Source organism: Puma concolor, chromosome A2, assembly GCF_028749965.1.
Source record: "Puma concolor isolate L17-30 chromosome A2, mPumCon1.1.hap2, whole genome shotgun sequence".
In the NCBI taxonomy this organism is placed as follows: Eukaryota; Metazoa; Chordata; class Mammalia; order Carnivora; family Felidae; genus Puma; species Puma concolor.
Window position 1 is genome coordinate 70788951 of NC_141668.1, and position 16273 is coordinate 70805223.

General features: G+C 40.6%; 1 protein-coding gene across 6 annotated transcripts in view; it reads left to right on the forward strand.

Annotated features, from left to right (window-relative positions):
- The window catches only part of SLC25A13 (solute carrier family 25 member 13), a 193176-nt gene that overhangs the window by 11537 nt on the left and 165366 nt on the right, over positions 1-16273 (forward strand). For 3 of the 6 annotated variants that reach the window (XM_086695876.1, XM_086695870.1, XM_086695891.1), the window contains exon 2: positions 2538-2602. The exons of the other annotated variants lie outside the window; for them this stretch is intronic. The gene's annotated coding sequence lies outside the window, so the exon portion shown is untranslated. The remainder of the gene's footprint in view (positions 1-2537; positions 2603-16273) is intronic. 6 annotated transcript variants of the gene reach the window in all.

The following is a 16273-nucleotide window of genomic DNA, read 5'->3' on the forward strand; positions in this document are numbered from 1 at the left end:
TTTGATCTTGGCTGTTGTCTAGTTTTTCCAGTATTACTGCACACTCATTCCCTTCGGATATCCTTCACAGTGGTTTATGAATGGGACCCCTGTTTGCATTGCTGGCCAGAGAGCTATGGCAACAGTGTAGCAGGGAAAAAGGGAGTCTGTTTGTTTGTTTGTTTGTTTGTTTGTTGTTTAACTTAGAGCTCAGTCAGAGACAGATATGTTTTTTTGTCATTTCTCTATGTTGGTCGGCTAGGTTTTTTTCAGTTCTCTTTAGTTCTTAGGAAAAAGGGTCTTAGTTTTATTTCGCCATTCATTGAAGCACCTGTCAGGATGTTAAAATCCATGTCCTAGGTTTATAGTTATTATGGCTGGTTTGTTCTAATCAAGATTCAGACACAAGCCACACATGGCATTTGACTGATACACCTTTTAAATCTTGTTAATCTATATGTTCTCCTACCTCTCTTACTCTGTTTCCTTGAGGTTTATTTGTTGAGGGAATAGGGTCATCTTTCCTATAGTTTCCTACAATTTGGATTGCTTCCCCCTGGTTTTCCTCTGTCCCCAGTGTTTTCAGACAAGTGATAGATATGGAGGCTTGATCAAGTTTAGGGTTTTATTTATTTTTATTTTTTGTTTTGGCTAGAGTACCTCCTAAGGGGTGCTGGGTGCCTCTCTCAGGTTATGGGGTACTTGGTACTGGGTACAGCATCAGGGGGCACATAATTCTTGGTTGTTTCCTGTGTTGTTATGTTTGATCAGTGGGGCTTGGATGTTGCTTTTCTATGCCAACAACTGTTTGCATAATGGCTTATTTTATTTTTAAGGTTTATTTATTTATTTTGAGAGCAAGAGTGAGAGAGAGAGAAATATCCCAGGCAGGCTCCACACTGTCAGTGCAGAACTTGATGCAGGGCTCAAACTCATGAACCATGAGATCATCACCTGAGCCTAAGTCAGACATTTAACTGACTGAGCTACCCAGGTGCCCCAGAATGGCTTATTTTAGTTGGCTAAATTTTAATATTAACAGTCATTCTCATGTATTATGATTTTCATTCTTGAAACACACACGTGCATGTATATATGTATATATATTACAGTGAGTGTGTATCACAGTTATTACAAAAAATAATGGCTATTAAAATCATTTGGATGTTAATGGCTGTAGAGTTTGGAATGGTGAAAAGATTATTGCTGATGGTTGTCCAACATTGTGAATACATGAAATGGCACTGAATTGTACACTTAAAAATGGTTAAAGTGTTAAGTTTTATGTATATTTTACCATGATAAAAACAAATCAGTTATAAATGGATTGTAATACATTGAATTAAAAAAAAACAAAACAAAACCAATACCATCATTCTATGAGTGAATAGTATTCATGCTCCAAAAAGTGAAACTGAGGTAGAGGGTAGGAGGTAAAGTTCTTATTTAGCGAAGAATTGCCAACCAATAAAGGTAGAAGGCTTGATTGAATTAGAAAAAGGAAAAAAAAATCATTTTGCAACCTGCAGGTAATAATGGATTCGCACAAGGGTCTCCAGTGGATGCCAAAACCATTCAGTGAAAGACAGTTGGAATTCCTATGGTCTCAAAGTATCTCCTTGTAAATTACTTACTAATTACAAAGGAGGAAGAAGGTACCTTTACAATGAAGGACTCTGCCGCAATCTGTGATCCAATTTAACATCATCAGGAAATGGGACAAGCTATCATCACTGGTGTGATGTAGTAGGAAGTACCCAGCATATGCATAACTTTTGGAGACTTCTTGCTAACGATGTTGAATCTGAATCTAATCATGGAGAAACAGACAAATTCAGAAAGTAGGACTTTCTGTAAAACCTCTGGTCTGACTTCAAAAATGTCGGTGTTATGAATGAAAAGGCTAGATTAAAGGAGACTTCCAAAGAGATGTGACAGCCAAATGCAGGGCTTGGGCTTGGATCCAAAATAAATAAGCAAAACAGTAAAATAAGTAAATGAAAGAATGCCCAGTTGGCGTAACTCGAATAAGGAGAATATATTAAGCGATTCTGTATTAGTTTACTAGGGCTGCCGTAACAAAGTACCACAGACAGAGTGGCTTAGATAACAGAAATTTATTTTCTCACAGATTTGGAGGCCAGAAGTCCAAGATCAAGGTGTTGGCAGAGTTGGCAAGGTGAGAGAAGATTTAGAATTAGCTCTTTGGCTCCTAGGTGACCTTTTTGACCCTGTGTCTTCACATGGTCTTCCCATTGTGTCTGTGTCCTAATTTGGTTTCTTGTGAGCGTTCACACACTTATTTTTTTTTTTTTTAAATTTTTTTTTCAACGTTTTTTTATTTATTTTTGGGACAGAGAGAGACAGAGCATGAACGGGGGAGGGGCAGAGAGAGAGGGAGACACAGAATCGGAAACAGGCTCCAGGCTCCGAGCCATCAGCCCAGAGCCCGACGCGGGGCTCGAACTCACAGACTGTGAGATCGTGACCTGGCTGAAGTCGGACGCTTAACCGACTGCACCACCCAGGTGCCCCATCACACACTTATTTTATTGCAGGTTGATGTTGACTCTGAGTTTGCGGATTCCTCTTCTTTCCATTGCCCACCGTCTCTGTTCCAGAGGTAAAAAAAGCTCAACCCCTGGTTCTCTTTTTTGGTGGTTCTTGAAGATTTGTTAGCCCTATTTTGGTGTCCATCAGCAGGTCGAGAAGAGCCTGGTCTTGACCTTTGTCCAGTTTTCTGTTGGACTATTTGTCTTTTCACATTGATTTGTTCTCAGAGCACTTTTAAATTAAGAACCTTGGCCCTTTGTCCTATCTGTTGCACATTTTTTTTGTAGTTTTTTGATATTTAACTGGTTCATACTCACTTTTGATTTCTTTTTTATGTTACATATTTATTAATCTTTTTGTTTATGGATTCTGGGCTGTCAGTCATGTTTAAATACAGCTTCCCCACTTCATATAAGAAACCACTTGTGTTTTTCTAGTACTCTTTCTCTCTTTTGGAAGATTATTTACTAATTATCTGCAGTTATTTTGATACAAGATGAAAGGTGGGGAACCAGTTTAATTTTTGTTGTTGTTGTTCAACCCCAGGGGGTCACGAACTTTCACTAGTGCCACATCACCAGCTGGCATGACCTGCTGCCAGCCCAGGCCAGACCTTCTGCTGGCTTAGGTTCTAAAGGGAAAATACCATCAGTTCAGAAAGCCAAGAGAGCCTCCCTTGGGGCTCAGCTGCCTTCCAATGACTCAGTCAGCTCTGCTGTTGGGAACATGGAAACGGTGTCAGTAACTGGGAAGCAAGGCACTGTTAGATTCTCCCCCAGCATCCACCACTTTCATTCAGTCCTTCCTTCCCCTGTCTCCTCCACACTCACGGATAACACAGGAAGTCACATTGCTGGTTAGTGATAGGGTGAGAATTTAAATGTCCATTTGCAAAGCCCATAAAATAGGGGCAGATAGCATTCTGTGAGGGAAATCTGGTTGGACAATCTGGAAAATCTTCCCAGAAGAATTGGCATTTGACTTAGGTCTTGAAAGAACTGCAGCATTTTAAAATTTTCCAGAATGTGCAAAAAAAATATAGAAGAATATAATGAACCCCCCATGTTCCTATGTAGTCAGTTTCAGGAATTATCAGCTTATGGCCAATACTGTTGCATTTATATCACTGTCTCTCTTCCATCCATCCCCCTGGTGTTTTCAAAGCAAATCCCCAACATATTGTATATGTAAATATCAGTGTTTATCTCTAAAACATATTTTTTAAATGAACAACCAAAATACTATCATACTTAAAAAAATTCGGTGATTCTTCAATATGATCAAATATCTGTTCTGTACATGTTTTATACATTTCCCCCTTTCCTAATAATTTCTTAAATAGTTTTTTTTATTGTTACCTAAATAAGGCCCAGGCATTGCAATTGGTTGATGTGTCTTAATATTTCTTAATGTCTAGGTTCTCTTGCTCTTTCGATCTTGTCTTGTCTCTTTTTTCTTCTGAAAGCCAGTATAACATAATGGTTGAAATCCTGGACTCTGTGTTCAAAGTATGACTCTGGGCAAGTTACTCTATTTGTACCTCGTTTTCCTCATTTATGAAAAGGGGCATAGTTGTATTTCTTTACTGGGTCAATGTGCTCATGTTTGTGAAGCTCAGAGCCAGGCCTGGGACATAGTAAGCTTTACAGAAGCATGAGCTGTGGGTTTGGAATCAGAGAAGTTGCTCAGAGTAACATTGCAAGTCAGCAGACTGTGGGAGAGAGCAGAGGAGGGCTCATGTGAGTGTAATTTTGTGCAGTCTTGAGGATGCGAATCCTGGCTGTGCAGAGGGCTCCTATTTCTTTTTCTTTTGGCTTCCTGCTGGGTTCTTGATATTTCTTCAGTTCTATGATGTTGATGCACAGAGGAATTTTGAACAGGTAAGGTATTATTTAGTGGAAGCAACTTTTCTATTGTCCTTTTGATTTGCTGCTTTCCCTTCCTCTGCATTTATTAAGTTCACTATTCTCTTGCAGAAGCCATTTTAACTTTCTCTGGCATTATCTGGGCTCCAGCAACTTGTGATCTCCTAAGTAGAACCTTTCAGCACTTTATAAATATGTCATATACTTTTTATATTCCTTTGTTCCCCATCAAGAACATACATCCCAGTCTTCAGAACAGCACAATCAGTTTTTATTCATTTAAGGAGCAGTAGTAATTTGACACTTGCTAATATGTAACAAATTATATTGGGAGCTGTAATTACAATTGCAGCTGGTTCCTAATTATACTGTAACCTTGATGCTTTAAAAAAATTAAGACTGAGTTCAACCTGTAATACTGGAGAATAATATTCTACATTAGGCAGGTCTGCCTTCTCCTGAACCATGGGCACTTATGTATCATAATGCCAAATTAAAAATACTTTTTTTTGAGAGAGAAGGCACAAGTGAGTGAGGGGCAGGAAGAGAGAGAGAGAGAGAGAGACAGAGAGAGAGAAAGAATCCCATGAGGGGCAGAGAGAGGGAGAGGAAAAGAGAGAGAAACAGAACTCATGTTTACCCAAGGCGGGACTTGAACTCATGAACCGTGAGATCATGACCTGAGCCAAAGTCAGATGCTTAACCCACTGAGCCAGCCAGATGCCCCTTAAAAGACTTTAATTTGAATTACTTTCACCTACAGTGTTGTCCAGAAGTACCCTTCATAAGGATAGCTTCAGGTCCCCATCCTGGCTTGCCACATTCTTGGCACATCCTCCCGGTATTAAAATTAGTGTCAAAACAACCTGGGCTCTTGGGTCATTTTTGACTCTGTGATTTACTGCTACTCACTTAAGAGTAAGAGTCTTATATCCTCAATTTCCTTATGTGAAAAATGGTGATGTTAATGACTCTTCACCTTAAATAGTTTTAGTGATGTTTAAATGAGGTCAGATGTGAAGCCTTCTAGCATCATGCCTAGCATAGAGTTAAGGATTCAGTAACAGCTGATAAGTGTTCATTACTATAATCAATAATGAACAATCCAGCTCCAAAGACTTTTTTACCTTTGTAACCCCCAACTCCAGCAGAATGATGATCTTGGTTCTGTCACCACTCTAATTTGTGATAGCACGTATCTCCACCCACATTGTACCGAGCACTCATTGGTAAGCCTGTCATTTCCCTCGTGGGGCAGGGTCTCTGGTTTATTTGGCATTGTCTCCTCAGTGCCTGGCGCTGGGCCTGGTACATGGTATGCTTCCCAGAGGCGATTGCATTGCATGAATGAACAGCACCATCTAAGGCAATGGTCTCAACTCAGGGTGGGGTAGTTTTGCCCCCAGTGCATATTTGTCAAGGTCTGGACACATTTTTGGTTGTCACATCCCCGGTGGCAGGGGGGAGAAGGGGGAGGAGGTTGCTACTGGCATCTAAAGAGTCATGGCAAGGGATGTTGCTAAACATCCTACAGTGCATCTGATAGCCCCCTATAACAAAGAATGATCTGACCCAAACTGTCAATAGGGCCAAGGTTGAGAAACTCTGGTTTAAGGCAACCTGACTGCCTGGGTTGTGGCCCTGTGGAAAAGGCATGGGGCTTAGGGTAGATCAACCTGTTTGACCTGCATTTTTCTCCGCTATAAAAGAAGAAATTCCCACCTGCTTCAAAGGTTCTTTGAAAAGAAAGGGAGATTATAGAGGTGGGTGCCTAGTGACTCAGCCTACTTAGGCTCATCTTCATTGTCCTGGCCACTCATGATTTTTTTTTTTTTTTTTTTTATATGAAATTTATTGTCAAATTGGTTTCCATACAACACCCAGTGCTCATCCCAAAAGGTGCCCTCCTCAGTACCCATCACCCACCCTCTTCTCCCTCCCACCCCCCATCAACCCTTAGTTTGTTCTCAGTTCTCAACAGTCTCTTATGCTTTGGCTCTCTCCCACTCTAACCTCTTTTTTTTTTTTTTTTTTTTGTTCCCCTCCCCCATGGGTTTCTCTTGAGTTTCTCAGGATCCACATAAGAGTGAAACCATATGGTATCTGTCTTTCTCTGTATGGCTTATTTCACTTAGCATCACACTCTCCAGTTCCATCCACGTTGCTACAAAAGGCCATATTTCATTTTTTCTCATTGCCACGTAGTACTCCATTGTGTATATAAACCACAATTTCTTTATCCATTCATCAGTTGATGGACATTTAGGCTCTTTCCATAATTTGGCTATTGTTGAGAGTGCTGCTATGAACATTGGGGTACAAGTGCCCCTATGCATCAGTACTCCTGTGTCCCTTGGATAAATTCCTAGCAGTGCTATTGCTGGGTCATAGGGTAGGTCTATTTTTAATTTTCTGAGGAACCTCCACACTGCTTTCCAGAGCGGCTGCACCAATTTGCATTCCCACCAACAGTGCAAGAGGGTTCCCGTTTCTCCACATCCTCTCCAGCATCTATAGTCTCCTGATTTGTTCATTTTGGCCACTCTGACTGGCGTGAGGTGATACCTGAGTGTGGTTTTGATTTGTATTTCCCTGATAAGGAGCGACGCTGAACATCTTTTCATGTGCCTGTTGGCCATCCGGATGTCTTCTTTAGAGAAGTGTCTATTCATGTTTTCTGCCCATTTCTTCACTGGGTTATTTGCTTTTCGGGTGTGGAGTTTGGTGAGCTCTTTATAGATTTTGGATACTAGCCCTTTGTCCGATATGTCATTTGCAAATATCTTTTCCCATTCCGTTGGTTGCCTTTTAGTTTTGTTGGTTGTTTCCTTTGCTGTGCAGAAGCTTTTTATCTTCATAAGGTCCCAGCAATTCACTTTTGCTTTTAATTCCCTTGCCTTTGGGGATGTGTCGAGTAAGAGATTGCTACGGCTGAGGTCAGAGAGGTCTTTTCCTGCTTTCTCCTCTAAGGTTTTGATGGTTTCCTGTCTCACATTCAGGTCCTTTATCCATTTGGAGTTTATTTTTGTGAATGGTGTGAGAAAGTGGTCTAGTTTCAACCTTCTGCATGTTGCTGTCCAGTTCTCCCAGCACCATTTGTTAAAGAGACTGTCTTTTTTCCATTGGATGTTCTTTCCTGCTTTGTCAAAGATGAGTTGGCCATACGTTTGTGGGTCTAGTTCTGGGGTTTCTATTCTATTCCATTGGTCTATGTGTCTGTTTTTCTGCCAATACCATGCTGTCTTGATGATGACAGCTTTGTAGTAGAGGCTAAAGTCTGGGATTGTGATGCCTCCTGCTTTGGTCTTCTTCTTCAAAATGACTTTGGCTATTCGGGGCCTTTTGTGGTTCCATATGAATTTTAGGATTGCTTGTTCTAGTTTCGAGAAGAATGCTGGTGCAATTTTGATTGGGATTGCGTTGAATGTGTAGATAGCTTTGGGTAGTATTGACATTTTGATAATATTTATTCTTCCAATCCATGAGCAGGGAATGTCTTTCCATTTCTTTAAATCTTCTTCAATTACCTTCATAAGCTTTCTATAGTTTTCAGCATACAGATCCTTTACATCTTTGGTTAGATTTATTCCTAGGTATTTTATGCTTCTTGGTGCAATTGTGAATGGGATCAGTTTCTTTATTTGTCTTTCTGTTGCTTCATTGTTAGTGTATAAGAATGCAACTGATTTCTGTACATTGATTTTGTATCCTGCAACTTTGCTGAATTCATGTATCAGTTCTAGCAGACTTTTGGTGGAGTCTATCGGATTTTCCATGTATAATATCATGTCATCTGCAAAGAGCGAAAGCTTGACTTCATCTTTGCCAATTTTGACGCCTTTGATTTCCTTTTGTTGTCTGATTGCTGTTGCTAGAACTTCCAGCACTATGTTAAATAACAGCGGTGAGAGTGGGCATCCCTGTCGTGTTCCTGATCTCAGGGAAAAAGCTCTCAGTTTTTCCCCGTTGAGGATGATGTTAGCTGTGGGCTTTTCATAAATGGCTTTTATGATCTTTAAGTATGTTCCTTCTATCCCGACTTTCTCAAGAGTTTTTATTAAGAAAGGGTGCTGGATTTTGTCGAAGGCCTTTTCTGCATCGATTGACAGGATCATATGGTTTTTCTCCTTTTTTTTGTTAATGTGATGTATCACGTTGATTGATTTGCGAATGTTGAACCAGCCCTGCATCCCAGGAATGAATCCCACTTGATCATGGTGAATAATTCTTTTTATATGCCGTTGAATTCGATTTGCTAGTATCTTATTGAGAATTTTTGCATCCATATTCATCAGGGATATTGGCCTGTAGTTCTCTTTTTTTACTGGGTCTCTGTCTGGTTTAGGAATCAAAGTAATGCTGGCTTCATAGAATGAGTCTGGAAGTTTTCCTTCCCTTTCTATTTCTTGGAATAGCTTGAGAAGGATAGGTATTATCTCTGCTTTAAACGTCTGGTAGAACTCCCCTGGGAAGCCATCTGGTCCTGGACTCTTATTTGTTGGGAGATTTTTGATAACCGATTCAATTTCTTCACTGGTGATGGGTCTGTTCAAGCTTTCTATTTCCTCCTGATTGAGTTTTGGAAGAGTGTGGGTGTTCAGGAATTTGTCCATTTCTTCCAGGTTGTCCAATTTGTTGGCATATAATTTTTCATAGTATTCCCTGATAATTGTTTGTATCTCTGAGGGATTGGTTGTAATAATTCCATTTTCATTCATGATTTTATTTATTTGGGTCATCTCCCTTTTCTTTTTGAGAAGCCTGGCTAGAGGTTTGTCAATTTTGTTTATTTTTTCAAAAAACCAACTCTTGGTTTCGTTGATCTGCTCTACAGTTTTTTTAGATTCTATATTGTTTATTTCTGCTCTGATCTTTATTATTTCTCTTCTTCTGCTGGGTTTAGGCTGCCTTTGCTGTTCTGCTTCTATTTCCTTTAGGTGTGCTGTTAGATTTTGTATTTGGGATTTTTCTTGTTTCTTGAGATAGGCCTGGATTGCAATGTATTTTCCTCTCAGGACTGCCTTCGCTGCATCCCAAAGCGTTTGGATTGTTGTATTTTCATTTTCGTTTGTTTCCATATATTTTTTAATTTCTTCTCTAATTGCCTGGTTGACCCACTCATTCGTTAGTAGGGTGTTCTTTAACCTCCATGCTTTTGGAGGTTTTCCAGACTTTTTTCTGTGGTTGATTTCAAGCTTCATAGCATTGTGGTCTGAAAGTATGCATGGTATGATTTCAATTCTTGTAAACTTATGAAGGGCTGTTTTGTGACCCAGTATATGATCTATCTTGGAGAATGTTCCATGTGCACTTGAGAAGAAAGTATATTCTGTTGCTTTGGGATGCAGAGTTCTAAATATATCTGTCAAGTCCATCTGATCCAATGTCTCATTCAGGGCCCTTGTTTCTTTATTGACCGTGTGTCTAGTTGATCTATCCATTTCTGTAAGTGGGGTGTTAAAGTCCCCTGCAATTACCACATTCTTATCAATAAGGTTGCTTATGTTTATGAGTAATTGTTTTATATATTTGGGCGCTCCGGTATTCGGTGCATAGACATTTATAATTGTTAGCTCTTCCTGATGGATAGACCCTGTCACTATTATATAATGTCCTTCTTCATCTCTTGTTACAGCCTTTAATTTAAAGTCTAGTTTGTCTGATATAAGGATGGCTACTCCAGCTTTCTTTTGGCTTCCAGTAGCATGATAAATAGATCTCCATCCCCTCACTCTCAATCTAAAGGTGTCCTCAGGTCTAAAATGAGTCTCTTGTAGACAGCAAATAGATGGGTCTTGTTTTTTTATCCATTCTGATACCCTAAGTCTTTTGGTTGGCGCATTTAATCCATTTACATTCAGTGTTATTATAGAAAGATATGGGTTTAGAGTCATTGTGATGTCTGTATGTTTTATGCTTGTAGTGATGTCTCTGGTACTTTGTCTCACAGGGTCCCCCTTAGGATCTCTTGTAGGGCTGGTTTAGTGGTGACAAATTCCTTCAGTTTTTGTTTGTTTGGGAAGACCTTTATCTCTCCTTCGATTCTAAATGACAGACTTGCTGGATAAAGGATTCTCGGCTGCATATTTTTTCTGTCTAGCACACTGAAAATCTCGTGCCAATTCTTTCTGGCCTGCCAAGTTTCAAAAGAGAGATCAGTCACGAGTCTTATAGGTCTCCCTTTATATGTGAGGGCACGTTTACCCCTTGCTGCTTTCAGAATTTTCTCTTTATCCTTGTATTTTGCCAGTTTCACTATGATATGTCGTGCAGAAGATCGATTCAAGTTCCGTCTGAAGGGAGTTCTCTGTGCCTCTTGGATTTCAATGCCTTTTTCCTTCCCCAGTTCAGGGAAGTTCTCAGCTATTATTTCTTCAAGTACCCCTTCAGCACCTTTCCCTCTCTCTTCCTCCTCTGGGATACCAATAATGCGTATATTATTTCTTTTTAGTGTATCACTTAGTTCTCTAATTTTCCCCTCATACTCCTGGATTTTTTTATCTCTCTTTTTCTCAGCTTCCTCTTTTTCCATAACTTTATCTTCTAGTTCACCTATTCTCTCCTCTGCCTCTTCAATCCGAGCTGTGGTGGTTTCCATTTTGTTATGCATTTCGTTTAAAGCGTTTTTCAGCTCCTCGTGACTGTTCCTTAGTCCCTTGATCTCTGTAGCAAGAGATTCTCTGCTGTCCGCTATACTGTTTTCAAGCCCAGCGATTAATTTTATGACTATTATTCTAAATTCACTTTCTGTTATATTATTTAAATCCTTTTTGATCAGCTCATTAGCTGTTGTTATTTCCTGGAGATTCTTCTGAGGGGAATTCTTCCGCTTGGTCATTTTGGATAGTCCCTGGCGTGGTGAGGACCTGCAGGGCACTTCCCCTGTGCTGTGGTGTATAACTGGAGTTGGTGGGCGGAGCCGCAGTCAGACCTGATGTCTGCCCCCAGCCCACCGCTGGGGCCACAGTCAGACTGGTGCGTGCCTTCTCTTCCCCTCTCCTAGGGGCGGGATTCACTGTGGGGTGGGGTGGCCTGTCTGGGCTACTTGCACACTGCCAGGCTTGTGATGCTGGGGATCTGGCGTCTTAGCTGGGGTGGGTAGGCAAGGTGCACAGGGGCAGGAGGGGCAGGCTTAGCTTGCTTCTCCTTAGGTGATCCTCTTCAGGAGGGGCCCTGTGGCAGCAGGAGGGAGTCAGATCCGCTGCCGGAGATTTGGCTCCGCAGAAGCGCAGAGTTGGGTGTTTGCGCGCGGAGCGAGCAAGTTCCCTGGCAGGAACTGGTTCTCTTTGGGATTTTGGCTGGGGGATGGGCGGGGGAGATGGTGCTGGCGCGCGCCTTTGTTCCCCACCAAACTGAGCTCTGTCGTCCGGGGGCTCAGCAGCTCTCCTTCCCTTTGTCCTCCAGCCTTCCCGCTTTCTGAGCAGAGCTGTTAACTTATGACCTCCCAGACGCTAAGTCGCGCTTGCTGTCGGAACACAGTCCGTCAGGCCCCTCCGCTTTTTGCAAGCCAGACTCGGGGGCTCTGCTTGGCCGGCGAGCCGCCCCTCCGCCCCAGCTCCCTCCCGCCAGTCCGTGGAGCGCGCACCGCCTCGCCGCCCTTCCTACCCTCTTCCGTGGGCCTCTCGTCTGCGCTTGGCTCCGGCGACTCCGTTCTGCTAATCCTCTGGTGGTTTTCTGGGTTATTTAGGCAGGTGTAGGTGGAATCTAAGTGATCAGCAGGACGCGCGGTGAGCCCAGCGTCCTCCTACGCCGCCATCTTCCCTCCCCTCTTTTTTTTTTTTTTTAAGACTTAGTATTTTTGAATAGTTGTAGGTTCACAGCAAAGTTAAAAGGAAGGTTCAGAGAATTCTTATATACCACCTGTGCCTACACATGCATAGTCTTCCCCATTAGCTTTCTTCAGAGTGGTACGTGCATTACAGTTGATGAACCTGCATTGACACATCATTATCATTAAAGTCCCTGGTTTACATAGGGTTGACTCTTGGCGGTATACGTTCTATGGGTTTGGACAAATTGTGTAATGATACGTATCCATCATAGTAGTATCATACACAGTATTTTCACTGCTCTAAAAATCCTCTGTGCTCTAACTGTTCTTCCCTACTCCCTAACCTCTAGCAACCACTCATCTTGTTACTATTGTCATACTTTTTGCCTTTTTTAGAATATCTTATAGTTGAAGTCGTACAGTATGTAGCCTAATCAGATTGGCTTCTTTCACTCAGTAATATGCATTTAAGTTCCCTTTCGTGTCTTTTCATGGCCTAATAGCTCATTTTTTTTTAGTGCCGAATAATATTCTAATATCTGGATGTGCCACAGTTTATCCATTCATGAAATATACCTTGGTTGCTTTCAGTTTTCAGTAATTAGAAATGGGACTGCTGTAATTATTAAACATTCATGTGTAAGTTTTCGATTCCTGGGTCGTATGGTAAGAATATTTCAATTTTTTAAGAAACTGCCGATCCGTTTTCCCAAATGCTGTACCATTTTGCATTCCTGTCTGTAACCGATGAGAGTTCCTTTGGCTGCACATCCTCACCAGCATTTGGTGTTGTCCATGTTCTGCATTTTGTCCATTCTAACATCTTGGTGTTTTAATTTGTATTTCCCTGATGGCAGATAATGTGGAACATCTTTTTATATGTTTACTTGCTATCTGTACATCTTTCTTGATGGTTTTTGTTAAGGTCTTTGGCCCATTTTTTCTTTGGGTTCTTTTTTTTTCTTACTGTTGAATTTTAAGAGTTCTTTGTGTATTTTGGATAGAGGTCCTTAATTGGCTGTTCTATTGCAAATATTTTATCACAGTCTTTTGTTTATCTTCTCAGTTTCTTGACTGTCTTTTGCAGAGCAGACATTTCTATTGTGATGAAGTCCAGCTACTCAATTCTTTCTTTCATGGGCCATGCCTTTGTTGTTGCATCTACAAACACCTGAGCGAGCCCAAGGCCATCCAAGTTTGCTCCTGTGTTATCTTCTAGGAGTTTTACATTTAGGTCTGTAATCCATTCTAAGTTAGTTTTTGTGAAAGGTGTAAGGTCTATATCTAGAGTCTTTTTTTTTTTTTTTTTGCATGTGGATGTTTAGATGTTCAGCACCATTGAAGAGGCTGTCTTTGCTCTGTTGTCAGATCAGTTGCCTGTGTTTATGTAGATCTATTCCTAGGCTATCTATTGTATTCCATTAAAGACTGGTAATAATCTTGTTGGAAAATTGACCCTTTTGTCTTTCTGTAATGTCCCTCTTTATCCCTTATAACTATCTTGCTTCAAAATGGGCTCTGGCAGAAGTTAATATAGTTACTTCTGCTGTCTTTTGATTAATATGTTTGTGGCATATCTTTCTTCATTCATTTACTTTTAATCTGTAAGTTTTTATATTTACAGTGTGTTTTTTGTAGATAGAAAATAATTGGGTCTTATTTTTTGATACATCTTACAAGCTCTGTCTTTTAATTGGTGCTTTTAGACCATTGATGTTTTAAAGTAATTTTGATTATCTTGCTTGGTGTTTTCTGTCTTCATGGTTTGTGGTTTTGTGTCTGACATTGGTTTGGAGGAAGTTCTCAGTCATTATTATTTCAAGTAATTCCTTCTGTTCTTTCTTTCTTCTCCTTCCGGTTTTCCTGTTATATGTATATTATACTTTCTGTAGTTGTTCTGGAGTCCACTCCGTCCCCCCCCCCCCCCCCCCAGTTCCTTTTTCTCTTTGCTTTCAGTTTTGGAGATTTCTATTGAGATGTCCTCAAACTCAGAGATTCTCCCTTCAGTCCTGTCCAATCTACTAATAAGTCCATCGAAAGCATTCTTTATTACGCTTACAGTGTTTTTGATCTCTGGCATTTCTTTTGGTTCTTCCTTAGCATTTCCACTTTTCTGCTTACATTGCTGACTTGTCCTTGCATGCTGTTTACTTTATCCATTAGAGCCTTTAGCATATTAATCATAGTTGTTTTATATTCCTATTTTGATAATTTCAACATTCTTGCCATATTTGATGCTGGTTTTGATGCTCTGTTTCCTCAAATTGTTTCCTCAGATTGTTTTGTTTTGTTTTGTTTTGTTTTGTTTTGTTTGCCATTTGCTATGCTTGTAACTTTTTCTTGATAGTCAGATGTGATGTACTGGATAAAAGGAAGTGCTGCAAATAGGCCTTTGGTAGTGGCATGGGGGGAAGGGCAGCAGCGGTAAAGGCAGAGGAAGTGTTCTGTAGGCCTGTTATTAGGTCTCTGCCTATTAGAGAGCCTGTGGTTCTGGCTAGTGTACTTCACAAGTGTTTCTCAGTTTTGTTTTTTTTTTTCTCTCCTCTTAGGTGGGAGAGAATGGCTAGAGGTGCCTGGAATAGGGTATTTACCTTCCCAACGGTAAGCTAGGCTCTGATAATACCCCAGCAGGTTAGGCTCTTAGTAAACAATTTTTCCCGAGTATAGACTTTGTTATAAAGAACAGAGTGCTTGGATGCCTTTCAGAATGGTTCCGTTTTCTCTCCTCCTCCTAGAAGTGCAAAATGAGTTTTCTCCTTTATTCACTGTCAGAAACAGGTTGAGTTTCAGGAGGTAAATATGGAGTTTCAGGACACAAATATGGAGAACCCCCTATGGCTGAGTCCCTTTACAGTTTTTAAATCTCTGTCTTGTCCACACTGAGCCTCCAGTGGTTTGTCATTTACAGTGACAGGTTTTTCCTACACTGACACTGGTTCTTGGCTTGGGTTCTAATTGGTCCTTCAGGTAACTTTCTGAAATAGATAAGTAGATTTGTCACTTCACCCATTTTATAGATGAGGAAACTAACTTGGAGACGTTAACTGACTTGTCCAGGGTCACCAGGTTAGCAATACACTGGAACCCAAATCTTTACCCTGAACCTGGTGATGTTTGATTATGTCACAGTGAGCAAACACCTCTGTCTCCAGAAAGAGTTGAAAATATAAACAGAAATAGATCTATTTTAGAAAAGACTCATAGTCAAATTTTTGACTCTTGGGAACATTTACTGGAATGCTAACTTTAGCTGAATAACAATAATAATAAAATCTAAAATTAGTGTGTTGAAAGTAATTTTAGCATAACAGCACACAGCTAAAATACCACCATTCATTTCTTAACAGTTGTACTCTGTTTCTTAATACAGAATTGTAATGATGATGGCTTTATCATTGTTTAATATTTGTCTACAGCAGTGCAGAGTTAAATCCAACACACTTCAGAGGCTACTGAATCCTTCTGATAAACATCTCCAGCACCCCTGAAATGACCCGTTTGTGTAATTACCTGGCGGGTTAACATTTGTGGTATCTGCTGCCTTATAAGTCTCCTGTTGAGTGATATGAACTTTTGAGGGTTGATGACACAGAAAGGTTGTGGTTTAAAGCATGCTTAACAAGGCATCTTGCCTGTATACTTGTTTATATTTCAGTAACTTTTTCATAATCACTGCTCTTCCTTTATTAGAACTTAGGGAAACTGTAGGGTGAGGAATGAGGGACTTAGTGAATTCAATGAAAAATTACTTTTCTTACCTTTGATGAGACACCTCATTCTTTCTTCTTTTCAAGTTAATGGTAACTGTGGTTTTGGGGAATTCCAAACTTTCTTTGCAATTACTGATTGTATCAGTCAAGGTTCACTTACAGAGAACAGCAGAATCCACTCTAGCTGGTTTAAGCAGAGGGAGATTTATTACAGGGTATTAAATGGCTTACAGAATTTGTTGGGAAGGTGAAGAAACAGACTTCAGGTTGAGCTTTCAAGAGTGCCTCCCAGGCACAGCAGAGCAGGCCACCAAGGGAGCAGTCATGAAGTGGCCTGCCAGAAGGGGAGTGTCCAGAAACATCCTGCCACTGACATGGGTAGGAAGGAGGTTGCC